The sequence below is a fragment of the Camellia sinensis genome, chromosome 4 (assembly GCF_055761805.1).
Source record: "Camellia sinensis isolate YWXY chromosome 4, ASM5576180v1, whole genome shotgun sequence".
Lineage (NCBI taxonomy): Eukaryota > Viridiplantae > Streptophyta > Magnoliopsida > Ericales > Theaceae > Camellia > Camellia sinensis.
The window spans coordinates 12,711,364-12,726,545 of record NC_138964.1 but is presented as its reverse complement, the minus strand read 5'-3'; positions in this window follow the sequence as shown (position 1 = coordinate 12,726,545).

Sequence of the window (15,182 nt, the reverse complement as noted above, 5' to 3'; positions counted from 1 at the left end):
CTCACATTCACAAAAATACCCTTCGAAAAGCCAAAAAGCCAACATATATTTTTGGCACGCCCAGTGGGACATAATTAAAAATGGCTAGAAGAAGACGACAAGGAGAAAATGAACGCTTGGAAGAAGGCGTGGAAGGAGAGGTAGAAATACCAAATCCAGAGGATAATGTGGTAACACATCCTGTGGAAACTCCTATATTGTCAGAACCTATGGTCGAACAGACCAGTACTTCTGGACAAGAACCATATGTTCATATTACTGGACGAAACCAAGGAATTGGACCATCCACTGTGCCATTTACTCAACCAACAAATCCATGGGATGGTTTAGTAAATGCCATGAGACAACAATTAATGAACACAATGGAAAGGTGGGCAACATCCTTTTTGGATCGAATGAATAACCACCAACCCACAAACACAAGACACACGGAGGAAGTTGTAAATGTCCCCCAACAAAGATTGGCTAGAGAAAAACAGCCTATGCAAGTTAATGGACATTCTAACGGTCAAACTAGTACCCAAAACTTTGAAAGACCATCACCTCAGTCTTGGTATGAACCCATTTCAAGGCCTATAGCAGGCCAAAATGCCTCAGTACTTAATAATGAAGCCACACAAGTTGGTGGATCTGGCCAAATACAAGAAACTGGCATAAGAATGGTTACAAATCCCATGTTCGAAGCCATACCTGGCACAAGGGGGTACACTAATCCCTTATTCGAATTTACACCCGGGGGGTTGGAGGGTTTTCCTACAAATGGCAGAGACACAACACCTATTCCAGCACATTTTGCAGGTCCTTTCGCAGGTCATGCTCAAAGAGGTTACCCATACCCTCAACAGCAACCTGCACCGCAAGGACAACCAGCCCCAAATTTACCACCTTATGGACCAAGAGGACCACAAGCACAAGTTTGTCCACCAAATCTTGTGTTTGCCCCTCCAGTAGTGGTTCAGCAGGCACAAAATATGGTCCCTAGAGACCAGATTGCTGATATTGTTAGGGAGATATGTGGACCAATGGCTCGGGGGGTCCAGACTCCTATATACAGAAAACCATACCCAGAATGGGTGGATAGGGTACATGAATACCCAAGGGGATTCAGGATACCAGATTTTACCCTTTTTTATGGGACTGGAAATCAATCAACGATAGAACATATTGCTAGGTTTGCTGCTCAATGCGGTGAATTTACTAACCATGACTATATGAAACTGAGATTATTTCCAAATTCCCTAACAGGGGGAGCATTTGTATGGTACATCAACCTTACACCTGGCTCCATTCAAAATTGGCAACAAATGGAAGAGGCATTTCATGCCCAATTCTTCCAATCAGAGCCAGAAGTATCTATGGCAGATTTGGCTAGATTGAGTCAAAGGCCTGAAGAAAAGGCTACTCAGTTTATTGCCAGATTTAAAAGGGCTCGAAATAAATGTAGAGTCATCCTGCCAGAGCCAGAATTCGTCAGATTGGCTCAAAATGGTTTAGAATTCAGGCTTCGAAAGAAGTTTGATTCAACTGAATTCAGAGATTTGGTCGAACTGACCTATAAGGTGTCTCGATATGAAGCATTATTAGAAGAGGAACAAGATCGAAATAATGCATCATATAAGACATATTATAGAGATCCTAATTATGAAATAGATGCAGCAGAGATTGTAGGCAAAGAACCTGTAATCTGTGAAGCATTAATTCATAAGGATACAACTATAGACCAGCAGTTTAAAAAGAAAGACTTTCACAGAAAATACTCTTTCGATTTAACAAAAGCAGATGACATCTTTGATCATTTGCTCGCGGCTAATTTTCTTAAGTTACCTAAAGGAGTAAAACTACCATCTCCAGATGAACTGAAAGGAAAAGTATACTGTAAATGGCATAATTCTTGGTCTCACTCGACTAAAAACTGCATTGTTTTTCGAGACAGGATCCAAGAACAGATTCGAAAAGGAAGTTTGAAGTTCTCAGCTAAAACAGAAAAAGCCATGGGAATTGACAGTGATCCCTTTCCAGAAGTTGGAGAGGCAGCAGCCAATGTCATTACATCAGACTTCCAGAATTTGTCCTTGACAGAATTGGAGGAAGTCAATGTGCAGATGCATGTTGCTAATCAAACCAACATTAAGAAGAATACTAGAAGCCCACCAGTTATTGAACAGGGTTTCTCGCACCAGATGGAACGTTCTGATGAAGAATCACTGGATGATGATTCTTTAGAAGCAGCGGTGATGCAGAGAATGTGCCCCAGGTGCAGACTCAATTACAAGTGGTTAAAAGGGCTTCCAACTGATGGGAAGCAATACTACAGGGATGTTCAGAGACGTCCTAAGTCAACCAATGCTTACAACAAAAGGCCGTATCCGGCTAGTGATAGGCAGAGACCACCAGTGGTTGAGCCTGTGGTGAACAGAATGCATGACAAAGGCAAGAAGCTCTTGCATGAATCCAGGCCACATAACTATTATAGAATGGAGAGCAGCCATTCTGAAAGAAAACTGGAGAGAGGTTCAGTTCATGGAATCAAAGCCAAAGATTGGCCCCCTAGACCAGCTTCATGCAGGACAGAAAATGGTCACCCTTATCGAAGGTCTGAATCAGATTCAAAACATGAGGACAAAACCAAGCACTTACCTTCACGGCCAGTTTCGAAGATGGCTTCGAAGGTGGAAAAAGGCAGGTCAGCATCTGAATCAGCAAGCTCATGGGTACCTGGAGTCCCAGACTGGTTTGTAATGCAAAACAAACCTAGGGAATTGCCTGTTCGAGGAGATGTTGTAAACCAAGGCAGGATGATCAGGCCTCCTATGGTGGCTCCGAATAACTGGGTGCTGCTTAAACACCCAAAGAGGAGGGAACCAGGCATGGTCCCAGTCATCTCAAGATCACAGAGGAGAAAAATTCAGCGCAGGTACACCCAGTACCAGAAAGATCTGAAGGGTGGAGAAAATTCTTCACCAGTCAAAACGGAAGGAAGGAAGAACCCAAAGTCAGACCATGCTCCAAAGCCGGTTCCACAGAGCAAAGTGGTCTGCAGCCGAGAACAATTGGCTAAGGTTCATGCCGAACTAACAGCCAGAGAGAAGTCTAGTTTAGCTGGTTTGGAGAAGACTCTGATGGAGAGTGATGGTGAGACGGAAGAAGAGATTGGCACAAGCCAAAAGAAAGAAATGATGGAAGAAGAGATGTTCGAAGCCTTCATGGCTGAACAAACGTTTCTGACTGAAGAGCCAGTTGAGAAAGATCCTTCGAAGGGATCAATTAGCAATGAAATACCAGAATGCATCATGCAGGATGTTTCTGAGGGAGTCGACCAAAGTAACCAAGAGGGGAAACAAGTACAGCCAGCCATCTTCGTAATCGACAGTAATGCTAAATACAATGCTTTGCTTGGAAGGGATTGGATCCACACTAACAAATGTGTGCCTTCTTCTTTACATCAGAAAATCATGATGGCTTTAGGCAATGGAGAGACAGAGGAAATCGATGCAGATCCTCAACCCTTCATAGCCTGTGCAGACTTTGCGGAGGCTAAATTGTATATTGAGGGAGTGACACCACTCAGTATACTGATGAAAGATGACAGTTCAGCCGAAGTAACGGCTGATGAGGAGGTGACACACCTGAAGCACTTAGTCCAAGAAAGTGCTGATGAAGAGGTTGTCTTTAGAGATGACAATGATGCCTGGTTATAGGCAAAGAGAGGAATCACAAGAAGCCAAGTCCTTGGCTTTGATTAAATTTTCAGCATTGGATATAAAAGCAATAGTCCAGAAAGTTCAGGAGCAAGAGAGAGAGGCCATGATAATTGGCTGCAAACAGCAGAAGCAACAGGCTAGAGTCTTGACTCTTGGTAAGTACTGTGCCTTGGACATTGAAACAAAAGTCCAGGAGATACAGGAAGAGGAAGCCTTGTGGACAGATTTTGTCTATGAAGAGGAGGGCAGAGATATTGAATTGAAGAACCTGGGGGCAGAACCAAGCTTGAAGATCACTTCAAAGGTAGAAGAAACCAGAGGGAGTTCTCATGCACAAGACCCTTTAGAAGAAGTAAATCTAGGGGAAGGTTCTGTACAACAGCCCACTTATATAAGTGCTTGTTTGAATGCTCTGGACAGAAACCAGCTATTGGTTGTTCTGAAGAAATACAAAGATTGCTTTGCATGGTCTTATAATGAACTACCAGGATTGGATAGGTCATTAGTGGAACATAGGCTCCCCATGAAGCCTAATTTCAAGCCTTACAAGCAGAAACCAAGGAGGATGAGTCCAGAAGTAATTCAGAAGGTTAAGGAAGAGATCCTTAGACTCCTCAAGGCAGGTTTTATTAGAACAGCCAGGTATGTCGAGTGGCTATCTAATATTGTGCCTGTAGTCAAGAAGAATGGCAAAATGAGGGTATGTATCGATTTCAGAAATTTAAATCTGGCGACTCCCAAAGATGAGTACCCTATGCCTATAGTGGACTTGCTGGTGGACAGTTCAGCAGGTCACCAAGTCTTGTCAATGATGGATGGGCATTCCGGCTATAACCAAATCTGCATTGCAGAGGAAGATATCCACAAGACAGCATTCAGATGTCCTGGGAATATTGGCACCTTTGAATAGGTTAAAATGCCATTTGGTCTAAAGAATGCTGGAGCTACATATCAAAGAGCCATGAACACTATCTTTCATGATCTTATTGGAGGATATTTGGAGTGTTATATTGATGACATTGTGGTTAAATCCCAATCCATGAAAGAGCACCTGTTTCACTTAGAAGCAGCTTTTGAAAGGATGAGGAAGTTCAAGTTAAAGCTCAATCCTCTTAAATGTGCTTTTGGTGTATCATCTGGAAATTTCTTGGGCTATGTTGTTCACAAGAAAGGAATACAGATTGATCAGAATAAAGCCAAAGCAATCATTGAAGCCAAACCCCCATCAAGTAAGAAAGAATTACAAAGGTTCCTTGGGCAGGTTAACTTTCTTCGAAGGTTCATTTCTAACACTGCAGGGAAAACTAAAGTATTTTCTTCCTTGTTAAGGCTGAAAGATGAAGAGGAATTTGTGTGGACAGCAGAGCATCAAATTGCTTTCGAAGGTATCAAGGCCTACTTGGCTAACCCTCCAGTGCTGATGCCACCAAAGGGGAACAAGCCCTTGAAGTTGTACATAGCCGCAGCAGAGGATTCATTGGGAGCTTTCTTAGCCCAAGACAATGAAGGAGGCAAGGAGCAAGCTATTTATTACCTTAGTAGGTTTTTAAATTCTTGTGAATGTAAATATTCAGTTGTTGAAAAGCTGTGTCTTGCTTTGTATTTTGCTGCAATAAAATTAAGATATTATCTTTTGCCTACAACTGTCTTGGTAATTGCAACCACAGATTTGGTTAAATATATGTTATCTAGACCAATGTTGAGGGGAAGAATTGGCAAATGGATGCTTGCCTTATCAGAATTTCATCTAGAATATGTCCCTCAAAGGGCAGTAAAAGGGCAGGTTTTAGCCAATTTCTTGGCAGATCATCCATCTCAAACAGAGAGCCAGGAGATAATGGAACTTGGTATGGCCAGTGTTGAGCCATGGCAAATGTGGTTCGATGGGTCAAAAGCAAATGGGTTAATTGGAATTGGTATTGTAATCAAGTCTCCACAGGGGACAGAAACTACCCATGGTTTTAGAGTAGATGAAGCTACCTGTTCCAATAACCAGGCTGAATATGAAGCCTTAATTGTGGGATTAGAGATTTTTATTGGATTACAAGTACATGCAGTTGACATATTTGGAGATTCTCAATTGGTGGTTAACCAAGTGAAAGGAATTTTCAAGTGTCAAAGCATAAGTATCCTGCCATATTATGTTGTTGCATTACATTTGCTTTCTCAGTTTCAAATAGCAAATGTAACCCATGTTCCAAGATTCTTGAACACTAGAGCCAATGATGTGGCTCAAAAGGCTTCGAACTTCAAGAGAAGGGATAATACCCAAAGGGACATAAGCCAAACAACATATCAGAGATTAATACAACCTTTGAATAAAAGGAATGTGATCTTGGAAGTCAATCATAATGACTTACAAGAACAAGATTGGAGGCATCCAATAAAGCAGTACTTGACTGGTCCATCTTCGAAGGCCAGTAGAAAAGTTAAATTGCAGTCTATGCAATATATGATATATGGTAATGCTCTCTACAAAAGGGGGGAGATGGCTTATTGTTAGAATGTCTAGGCCCGAAAGAAGCATTAACAGCCATGGCTGAGGTTCATGAAGGCATCTGTGGTGCTCATCAACCTGGTGTAAAAATGAGGTGGTTGCTTCGAAGGCATTCCTATTATTGGCCAACCATCCTTAAAGACTGCATAGAATATGCAAAGGGGTGTCAGGCATGTCAAAAGCATGGCACAATAAGGCACGTGCCCATAACTGACCTACATGCAGTAGTGAAGCCTTGGCCATTCAGAGGGTGGGCCATGGATATGATGGGAAAAATACACCCACCTTCTTCGAAGCATCATTGTTTCATTCTAGTGGCCACTGACTACTTCACTAAATGGGTCGAAGCTAAGCCATACAAGGCTGTAGACCAAACAGAGGTTATTGGTTTTATTAAAGATTTGATCCATAGATTTGGCATCCCGCAAACCATAACAGTTGATAATGGAACTGTGTTTGATGGGAAGATGGTGAAGGCTTTTGTGGCAGAATTTGGAATTAGCCTTGTTAATTCCACACCCTATTATGCACAAGCTAATGGTCAAGCTGAGTCATCCAATAAGTCCTTGAAAAAAGGAATACAGAAGGTTGTGGATGACAATCCCAGGGATTGGCATAACCTATTATTGGATGTTTTGTGGGCATATAGAACCTCACCGAGGTCAAGCACAGGAGTCACTCCCTATGCCTTGGTGTATGGACATGATGCAGTCTTACCAGTAGAGATTAATGTTAAATCTTTGAGAGTAAGATGTCAAGATCAATTGAATCCTGAACAATACCATCAAAGTATGTGCTTAGAATTAGAAGGCATAGATGAAGCCAGAATTTTGGCATTAAATAGCATTCTTTTCCAAAAGAAGAAAGCAGCCAAGAATTATAATAAGAAAGTCAAACACATTGGCTTTGATGAAGGTGATTTGGTATGGAAGACAATACTCCCAATTGGGATTAAAAGACATAAGTTTGGCAAATGGTCACCTAACTGGGAAGGACCATATCAAATTCATAGGGTTCTGCCTTTTGGAGCATACCATTTAAGAAATTTGAATGGTTATGTACATCCCAAAAAGATTAATGGCAGATATTTAAAACCTTATTTTCCAACCATTTGGGAAACACAAGGGATAGAGTAAACATTATATGCAAGCATCATATGCAAAAACACAAGCTTGCTCAAATGATATACAAAATATTGTGCTTTCATAAAGAATCAAGTACATTGTGCCACAAATTGGCCCAAAAATCATTACAATGCTTTAGTTGTTTTTGTACAATAGCTTTCCTATTGCTAAGGGAAGGAAATAATTGGATAGCCACAGCCATGTCTTCTTTTCGATTAGCCAGCCCTTGATTGGTGATGTGCAGTTTCTTATCAGTTCGAACCAAGGCTTGGTTTACTGCGGCTAACTCTTCTTCAAGCTGAGCTTTCTTCTCCAGAAGTTGGACTCGAAAGTGGGAAGCAGAAGAGTGTTGTTCTTTCAGAGTCGATACTTCAGTATGCACTTGAGAAACAAAACTCTGGTCCTTAGCCAGCTTCTCATCCGCAGTCTTAGCAGCATGACAAATATTGAGATAAAAATCAATAGTAGCTGCAGCCTGAGATAGATGACTTGAGACACTCATGGCAGACTGCTCAGCAATGTTACAGCATTGAAGGAACCCATTCCTGATGATAGGCCTTTGTAGAGCCTCGAAGGGGATCCTTGAAAAAGAAGTCAACAGTTGCAAGCATGTGTCCAAATCTACTGAAGGTGCAAAAGGCTTGTTGCTGGAGGAAGGAGAACTCTTGAAGATTTCCAGTAGGGAGTCAGCCAAGGCTAATGGTTCAGCTTCAGCAGTAGAGGTGGGAGAGGTAGAAGGTATGTCAAAGAGACTAGCTAGTCTTCCTTCGAAGATGTCTACCTCGTCCCTTGACATGAAGGGCATAGAGAGTGTTGTGGTGGAAGACACAAAGGGCTGCATGGGGATGGGAGAAACGGATGGAGCATCTTTGGCAGCCTCTATGGTCTTGGCCACCAGCAAATCAAGTGAAGAGGGGCTGGAAGTTGGCATTGGTGATGAGCCATGAATTGAAGAGCTACCAGTGTCCTCTGTGGAAGAATCAATTGCCACTAGGAATGGAGCAGCAATTGGAGTTTCTGTAAAGGATGAAAAAAGAGCATGGCTCGAAGGAAAAGTAGACTGAGGTAGGTCACGAGCCAAAAAAGGGAGGTATGGCTTTAATCCAAGAAAAGGAGATGCAGGAATACTGGGACTTAAGGAAGGTACGTCAAATATAGGTTTTGGAAGTGGAAGTACGATTCGAACAACCCTGACATTTTGCATTTGATCAACTTCAACCGAAAGTGAGGAAGGCCTTATTGGAAAGGTGAGTGCAGTAGTTGTCGCTGCAAAAAGAAGAAATGCAGAACAATGTTGAACTTCAATACCACAAGCTGACAAAGTAAAAAAAAAACAGTAGAGGTATGAAAGAAATTACTTGTTCCAGAGGCACTGGTACTGATGGGAGAACTGCGAAGAGAATAGTGTCCAGCAGTCCGTTGTTTTCTGGCTAGTTCCCTTTGCAATGCATCAGCAGCAGCAGCTCTCTCTCTTAAAATTTGTTGTTGCCGTCTTTTCTCAGCCCTTTCAAAGACGACTATGGCTTTGGAATGTTCTTGTTCCACGGCCTTGGCGGCTGCCTCATGAAGGGGATCTTCAATCAAGGCAGTAGTTGAAGCAGCCATTTTCCTTCTCTTTCATATGGCTTGGGCGATTGTCTCAGAATCAGAATCCTCATCAAAGTTGGAAGGGGAGATATCAAACTCAGAAGAAGAGACAGTAATCTTTCTTCTCTTTTTTCTTTGAATTGGCATTGTCTGCTCCTCAATTGTTTTCTCAGCTCCTTCAGCCTGAGGTTCGGATTCCTTAAAAATAACCTCCTCCTCTACTTCCCTAGTGGTTGTCTCCTCTTGGGACAAATCAATCGCCCTTTTCCTCCTCATCAAGGGTGACTCATGCTCTTGATCTTGGGTATCTTCTTTTTCTTCTTCTTGCACCTTAATTGTTTTCTTCTCAGGCTCAAGCAGTCTCCGCTTCTTTTGTTTCTGATCACCTTCAACTAAATAAACTTCCATATTACTCACCCACCAACTCTGATATCTTTTCAAAAAGGTGCCTTGAGGTATGAAAGGGATGTACTCAAAAGTGGCCAAATCATCCATAAACTTGAAGGTTGCCTCTTCTAGCCTTGACTTTCGAACCTTCAAATCTCTCTTGGTCAGAGTTAAGTTGGTGTTCCTGCAGAGAGGTATTGGAACTCCTTGTGTGAGGCCAAATTGTCTAGCAAATTGAGCAGGACAATAAGGCTCAGCTATGCATTTATAGGCTCTGGGGTTGGTGGTCCCAATAAACAGTTCTCTGGGGATCAGTAGGGAAGCCCACATGTCTTTATGAATAGGCAAGGCACAGAGCCTGTCACTGAGGAAGTGATTCAACCAGGCTGGACCTATGCTAGCTTCGAAGGGACGAAAACGGTGATCAGGAAGAACAGCTGGTAGTTGATGAAAGAAGGAGAAATAAAAGGCAAAAGTAGCTGGATAAAGTGAAGCATTGGCTAGTTTTATGCCATGAGTGAGAGAGTGTAGCCCAGAAAATTTAAGGCATTTGGATTGTAGTTCAGTAAAATAGGCAAAGAGCCAAAGCTGAAGGATCCAAAATGGTCCCCCTTGACTAGCATCTAAGGGTTTCTCACAAAAGAGGGAACAAACTCTATATACATGACCCAGAATGTATGGGGCTAAGGCTACTCTTTTCTGCAAAACCAAGGCTTTGGCAAGAGGAGCAAATTCAGGCATGATTCTTTGGGAGGAGGTGCAGAATAGAAATTTGCAAAGCCAATATAATAAAAAGGAAAAGAATTCCCTATCAGTTACTGGACCCACTCTTTTGTTCTCGGCTCTAACAAAATCACTGTAAGATGAATTAAGAGAGGGGAGGGAGAAAGGGACTGCTAAGTCAGGAAAATCTGGTGTGATGGGGGTACCAATGGGGGATACTCCTAATAGATGGCAAATATCAAGAACAGTGGGGGCCATCATCCCGCATCTGAATTGAAAGAAATTGAAGACGGGGTTCCAAAAGCACAAAGCAGTAGGAACTAGGAAAGGGTCCTCTGAGATAGTTACCCTAGATAGTCGAAGAGCATCGAGGAGGCAGAGCTCCTGGAGGTCCAGTGTCTTAGCAAGAATGATCTGATCATACCATTCTTGCCATTCCGGTCTTAACGTGGGCCAGCATCGATGAGGACGATTGCTTCTCCAGTTCTTCCAGTCAAGGCCACCTTCATAAAGGAGACGTTGGTCCATCAGACGCGGATAAAAGGTTGGGAGCTCAGCAAGGACTTCCTTGAAAATTGGTCCAAGCACGTAGTTCTGCTGCTCATGACGACGAGGGACGAAGATACGCCCATCGATAGCACTTTTCTCTCCAGCCTTGTACTTCTCACATTCTGCGTCAATAAGCCTCTTCAAAGCTAAAGATGAGCTTACGCGCTCTGGGGCTGGTACTTTTTGTGAAGAAGAAGCCATTGATGATACACTCTTCAGAAGATGAAGACCGAAGCAAAGAGGAACCAGTAGAGAGAAGGGTTTGTAAAAGGCAAGAGATTTCGGAACACGAAACGAGAAGGTTTTAAAATCTCTGTGTCCGAAATTATACCCCGTGAGTCGTTAAGTACTAAAAGTACGAATGCAAGGAGTCTCTTCCAATTTTGGTAGTTTTTGAGGGAAGAGCTTATTCCGGGATTGGGGCCAGCTTCGAAATGAAATATTTGGCTTCGAAGACAAGAAGTTGGCGCCAAAAAATTTAAAAAAAAAACAGCGGCTTCGAAATACATAAGCCGGCTTCGAAGCCTATTATATGCGTAAAGGTGCTAAATTGCTTGATTATTGGTCTATTTCAAAGGGTTTAAAGACCTGTTTAGGGATTATGAATCAAAGTAACGACCTTCGGAGCAAACCCTAATATTCTCTGAGTATGAGAAACACTGTTCAAAGCATCAGAACCAATTTTTGGTTTTTTATACATATTACTCTTCGAAAGAAAAAATGGTCAATTTGGAATTGATTGACTATATTAACCATGACCATATGTTGGTTGTAATTGGTTTTGAGGAGTAATATTGTTAAAATTTAAAGCATTAATTCCAGACGATATCGGCCAGAATTGTCAATTTTACTCCATAAATTGGAATAAGACATGTTGGTTCTTTTAGTACTTCATTAAACAATTGACTCGAATGATGAGATTGTTCAATTCGAAGTTATGAGTTAGCTGTTAGAGATAAAAGGAAACAGAGTCAAACAGTGTTAAGTACAGAAAGACTTTGTTTGTATTAAAGCCAAGACGATTACATTAAGTGACCCTATCTGGGTACAAATTCAAGTTCATAAAAATAAGGAATAGAATAAATAACGAGGTCATGAAATTTTGTCCAACAATGGTCAATAAATTTCTGTTCTTTCTTTATTATTTCTTCTATCTCTTCTAAAGTTGGTTGCATAAGCTGATGAGCTCTCACTTCATAATAGAGTTCTTCAGCCTTTGTTTCGAAAGCCTCTTCCCTCGATTTTTGTTCCGATTCATCTATAACCAAATCGTCCCAGTACGCAGAATCTTTATTCTTGAAGTCATCGAACTCTTCGATAAAATTTTCTGCTTCATACTGGGCATGAATTCGGAGAGATAAAAGTTGATCCAGATTTTGGATGGTGATCTTAGAATTCTGATGCCAGTAGAGGAGCACTGGGAGTTGGTCCAAAAACAAATGAAGCTCTGCTTGGGCAAGAGGGTTGAGGACATGACCCCTAGTCAGGACATCACAAGCCCATTGAAAGTTCTTAAGAGGAATGTCATCCTCAAGAACATTGAAGGGCAGGTGGGAGAAAGCCGCGAGCAAAAGTTGAGCTTGCTTTCGCTCGGCTGCAGAAGGGGGTGACGGAGGTTGGTAAGGTGGAAAAACTTTGTCCATTGGAAGGGCAAGTCTTAGTTTCTCTGTCCAGGAAAGAATGGGAGAAGGAGAAGGAGAAGATGATCCTGCTTCGGAAGATGGGAAGAGAGTAGATGGCTCTGCTTCAGAAGACAAAGGGGAGGGAGTAGATGTTTCTATCTCAGAAGATGCAGAAGAGGGTGTGGATGCCTCTATCATGGGAGATGGCACGGGAGCAGAAGGAACCAAGGCATTAATGTAATCAAGCCAATCAGAAGAACAAATCTTCGCCTTCTTGGCTAAGAATGAAGGGGTGTACCCTTGTGCTTCTTCCGGACGCCGGGCAGGGTGCATTATCTTTGTAGGCATGGAAGAAGTATACCAAGCCACAAGCAGAGTCTCTTCCAAGCTACGTCGAAGGTCAATGGGCACGTAAGGGTAGACTACTGAGCTTCGAGCGTAGGAGGGAAACTCCAAGGGGTCAGTGAACTCAACAAAATGGTGATTGATTCGCTCCCTTAAATCATAAGTCTTAGGAGTTGACCAGCTTGTCCAGCTAGAAGCCCCAGAGGGTGAAGAGGTTACAGTTTCATCCCATGCAGAGGTCTGTGAAGAAGAGTTTCCTAAGTCCATATTTGCAACTTGTCGAAGCAAAGGCTTGAGAGTAGTTCGGTCAAAATACAAAGGGAGTTTAGGGGAAGAACTCTTTGTATCTGTAAGTTTATAAACCAAGGGATTAAAGGCAATGTGTTCGTAGTCCAAAGGTTTATAATCTGCAAAAGCCTCCATTACCTGAATAGAGAAGGGCGGGTAAAAGTGGCTAATGAATGCGTGGAGGTTCTTTCGAGGGGGAATAACATCACTCAAAGGCTCTTCATATGCTTGATCAGTAGTAAGGGAAGTTGATGCAGCCATAGCCTGTTCGAATACTAAGGTATTGGGATGTTCGACGAGTTAATGCAAATGATCACCAAATGGATGACGGTTGTGTTTCCAGAATTTGGACTCCATACACGTTCTAGAGGCGCGGGAAAACTGTAATCCACTAATATCACCAAGTATTGGGTATATTAGTGCGGGGGGTAATGTTGGCTACATATTTTGTAAAAGCCAGTTACAGTTCCACACGTGGTAGAGTAAGGGTAATAAAGGAAGGTTATTCAAGCCTTTAATCCTGATCGTACACGTGGCAATAAATATTGGTCCTCACATGATCTGAGTAACACTAGATCAATAACGGGATGCAAGATGACATATCTTCAACGGTTACTCATATTCAAATTCAAGTACAAGAGGGAAGCTCAACTGCCAGTAATGGCGTAATGGAGCTACTTGTAAGGAAGCATGATCAGCGATCATGGAGGAGCAGTTCGACGGTTCGAAGTGCAGTTCGAAGGTCATCACTGACGAGTATAAATAGCAGGGCAGCCCCCAGAAAAAAGGGGGGACTCAGATCATACAAATCAGTCATTTACTTCATATATTTTCTTTTCCAGTCTTTTACATTTCCAGTCTTTAAATACCTGTTCTTTAAATACCTGCACTTTAAATACCCGCACTGCACTTCGATTCATAGGAGTAGCTTCAAGTAGATTCAAGTAGATTGCTGTTGTAAACCTCTCTGAGGCTGAGTTCGAACCATTGTAAGTGTTCATTTTTATGAAATACTTCAATTGTTCTTCATATTACTGTTATTTCTATTAACTTCTCCTAAGTCAAGCCACCAGTAAAAGTCCTCTTCATTGAGGCTGAAAAGAACTAAAACACAATCTTCTGATAATTGGTTGGCAATCACAATTTCTGTAAGGACTGATTGATCCTTGCTGGCACGCTCACATTCACAAAAATACCCTTCGAAAAGCCAAAAAGCCAACACATTCCCACAATCTCTTGGATGTGATTTGTGGCGGGTTGAAATGCATCAGTCATGGCCTTGGTTTGATCAAAAATAGAATTTATGGTTGCATTTTTGCCCACACCTGTTTTCCCGAAGATGAGTACTCTGAATGAGAAATCCAACTCAGGTAGCAGTGGGTCTACACGTGTATAATGGTATGAGTGAAGAGTGTAATTGAAATATTTAGTGTGCGAATTGAGAAAAATAATTAATAAGTATATGCACTGAGAAATGATATGCACTAAAGTAAGTAAGTGTATAGAAAAAAAATTTCCCACTTATTTGCTCTCTAATCCAAGTTGTCATTTTTTGTATAAACAACTATACAGAGTTTCATTTCATTTTCTTATGTTCTCTCATGTCTTTCACAACTTTCGCGAAACAACTGAGCCTATTGCCTTTCTAGCAAGATTTTAAAAAGCAGCTGCAATCGTTACGTAACGGTTTTGGTGGTTACCGTTATCCGTTACGGCCGCTTTTACAGTGTGATTGAGATTCACAGGTGTGTCGATCGTAGCGGCTCCGTTACGTAACGGTTTCGAACTGTTTCTTTAAAAAAAAACACAAAAAAAAAAAATTGAAAATGGAGAAAGAGGGATAAAGAGAGAAGAGGGAAGATGAAAAGGGAAGATGGAGGAGTAAGAGATAGAGAGAGAAGAGGAAAGATGAATAACATGTTATTGATTTGTTGAAGTTGTAAAATCTGTGCTATTTTATTCAGCTGCAAGACTTATACTATTCTGTTCAGCTGCTATCACTCAACCATTTTGTTTGTGTGTGTTTATCCATATACTGTTTAATAATAATAATAATAACAATAATAATAATAATAAGTGTGGTCATTATTTATTTGACTTGATTAAAATATATATATATATATATATATATATATATATATATATATATATATATATTTAGGCTCTTATTTATTCTCTTACTTTTGACATTGTTTGACTTATATATAATAGTTAGTGATTGATTTTTTTGTAAAAATCTAGAAAACATAACACCTATAATTATATATTAATACATATTTTATGCATGTCAATTTTTTTTGATTAGTTTATTTTATTTTTATTTATAGGTTATCCAAAAAGAGAATGAATATTCAAATGA